The sequence below is a fragment of the Nomascus leucogenys genome, chromosome 8 (genome assembly GCF_006542625.1).
Source record: "Nomascus leucogenys isolate Asia chromosome 8, Asia_NLE_v1, whole genome shotgun sequence".
Taxonomy (NCBI): Eukaryota; Metazoa; Chordata; class Mammalia; order Primates; family Hylobatidae; genus Nomascus; species Nomascus leucogenys.
The window spans coordinates 55,848,318-55,851,425 of NC_044388.1; the positions used below are offsets into that span (position 1 = coordinate 55,848,318).

The following is a 3,108-nucleotide window of genomic DNA, read 5'->3' on the forward strand; positions in this document are numbered from 1 at the left end:
CAGCCAGACGCCGTGGAAGCAGAAGCTGCTCTGACGCTGTCGTGGCTGTGAGTTGGGGAACTCAGGCCTTGAAACTCAGTCAATCAAGAGCTGCTCCTGCCTTCCCTTCTTTTGGTCAGATGGGGATGATTCATCCCTGTGTTATTTCAGCCACTGTTTCCCAGGGTGCCTGGAAGCAGGGAAGGCCTGAGAGCTTGAAGCAGACAGAGGAAAAACAGGGAGGAGGAGGAGAAAGGGACACGCCTTGGGTAGGGCCCCTGCTGAGTCGTGGGCAGGTATGAGTCATTCCTCTCTGCTTCAGCAGCCACACCTTTTGTCAAGTTCTGAATGCCAGGTGGAGAATCCGCCTAGACCAAGCGCCCTTGATCAAGTCAAAACAGGTTTCCTGAAAGATCATTCCCATTAAAATTAATGGACTCAGAATAGGCTGATCTTTTCTGTAATGCGACGTGTTTCTTTTCAACATGTTTCCTAAATGCTTAGAGAGACCCCTAAAAGTATAGAAGAGGGAGAAAAGAGGAAGAAGTGTGCTTTCACATCCCCAGGGCTCGGGACTAGAGAGAGAAGGTGGTTTTATATTATCCATTCCTGCCTTCCCAACCAACCACCTTACCAGCTGGCCAAAGAACTGACCAGCAAGGGCAGTGAAGAGTGTAATGAGTATGAATCCTCATGAGCTGCCGTATTATGAGCAAGATCTTTCCATTGAGTGTGTGTGTGTTGCTATTGAATTAAGAAGAAAAGGTCTAGAAGGGAAAGACTTGGCATTTAACTAATTTCAAAGTCTTAGGGACACACTTTACAACCATAAAGATGGCTACTATGGAAAACAGAAACAACTCTCTCCGGTCTGTGTCTTCAAGATGATAAAGAAAAGAAGAAACAATAGTTGTGCCAAAAGAGCCATGGCCACGTACAGCCTATTCGCTGCACAAACTGTGCCCTGTGTGTGCCCAAGGACAAACCCATTAAGAAATTCGTCTTTCGAAACATAGTGGAGACCACAGCAGTCAGGGACATTTCTGAAGCGAGCGTCTTCGATGTCTATGTGCTTCCCAAGCTGTATGTAAAGCTACATGACTGTGTGAGTTGTGCAATTCACAGCAAAGTAGTCAGGAATCGATCTCATGAAGCCCGCAAGGACCGAACACCCCCACCCCTTTTAGACCTGCGGGTGCTGCCCTGCAACCGCCAGCAAAGTCCATGTAAAGAGCTGAGTCCTTAAAGACTGAAGACGAACTATTCTCTGGAAAAAAATTAAATGGAAATTGTACTTTAAAAAAAAAGAAGAAAATAGCCGGGCGCGGTGGCTCACGCTTGTAATCCCAGCACTTTGGGAGGCCGAGGCGGGCGGATCACGAGGTCAGGAGATCGAGACCACGGTGAAACCCCGTCTCTACTAAAAAATACAAAAAATTAGCCGGGCGTGGTGGCGGGCGCCTGTAGTCCCAGCTACTCGGAGAGGCTGAGGCAGGAGAATGGCGTGAACCCGGGAGGCGAAGCTTGCAGTGAGCTGAGATTGCGCCATTGCACTCCAGCCTGGGCGACAGAGCGAGACTCCATCTCAAAAAAAAAAAAAAAAAAAGAGAAGAAGAAAATAGAAATAAACAGAAAATAATAATGGTGGGTGAGGGTGTGGAGAAATTGGAACCCTTGTGCATTGTTGGCGGAATGTAAAATGGTGTAGCCAGTGTGCAAAACAGTATGCGAGTCCCCCCAAAAAACTACACAGACAATTACCATATGATCCAGCAACCTTACCACTGGGGACACATCCAGGAAAACGGAAAACAGAGTCTTGGCTGGGCACAGTGGCTCACGCTTATAATCCCAGCACTTTGGGAGGCCAAGGCGGGCAGATCACTTGAGGTCAGGAGTTCAAGACCAGCCTGGCCAACACGGTGAAACCCTGTCTCTACTAAAAATACAAAAATTAGCCAGGCGGCCAGGCGAAGTGGCTCATGCCTATAATTCCAGCACTTTGGGAGGCTGAGGTGAGTGAATCATTTGAGGTCAGAAGTTTGAGACTAGCCTGGCCAACATGGTGAAACTCCGTCTCTACTAAAAATACAAAATTAGCTGGATGTGGTGGTGCATGCCTGTAATCCCAGCTACTAGGGAGGCTGAGGCAGAAGAATTGCTTGAACCTGGGAGGCGGAGGTGGCAGTGAGCTTAGATCGTGCCATTGCACTCCAGCCTGGGCAAGAAGAGTGAAACTCTGTCTCAAAAATAAATTAGCCAGCCGTAGTGGCACGCGCCTGTAATCCCAGCTACTCAGGAGGCTGAGGCAGGACAATCACTTGAACCCAGGAGTGGGAGATTGCAGTGAGCTGAGATCGCACCACTGCACTCCAGCCTGGGTGACAGAGCAAGACTCTGTCTAGAAAAAAAAAAAAAAAAAGAAAAAAAAGAAAAGAAAAGAAAAGAAAAGAAAACAGGGTCTTGAAGATATATTTGTACACCAGTGTTCATGGAAATATTATCTGTGATAGCCAAAAGGTGGAAGCAACTGAGTAACCAATGATGATGGATGAATGGACAAACGCAATGTGGCCTATCCATACAATGGAATATTATTCAGCCTTACATAGGAAGGAAATTCTGGCACATGCAACAACAGGGATGAACCCCGAGGACATTACGCTTAGTAAAAATAAGCCAGACACAGAAAAACAAATACTGGATGATTCCATTTATTTGCGATACCTAGAGGAGTCAGATTCATAGAGAGAGAAAGTAGAATGCGGGTTACCAAAGGCTAGAGTGAGGGGGGAATGGGAGTTATTGTTTAATGGGTACAGAGCTTCAGTTTGGAAACATGAAAACATTCTGGAGATGGATGGTGGTGATGGTTGCACAACAGTGTGAATGTGCTTAATGTCAGTGAACTGTACACTTCAAAACAGTTAAGATTTCTGTGATGTGTGTTTTACAATTTGGAAAATATTCTACACATACATATAAGAACGACAATAACCAAAAACATTGGAGACAAACTCCCTGGAAAAAAAACTCTCTCTCTCTTTTTTTTTTTTTTTTGAGACAAGGTCTCACTCTGTCACCCAGGCTGTTGTGCACTGGCATGATCATGGCTCACTGTAGCCTCAA

General features: G+C 46.1%; 1 pseudogene; it reads left to right on the forward strand.

Annotated features, from left to right (window-relative positions):
* Positions 1-863: 863 nt before the first annotated feature.
* LOC115836268 lies at positions 864-1,209 on the forward strand (annotated as a pseudogene).
* Positions 1,210-3,108: the final 1,899 nt, after the last annotated feature.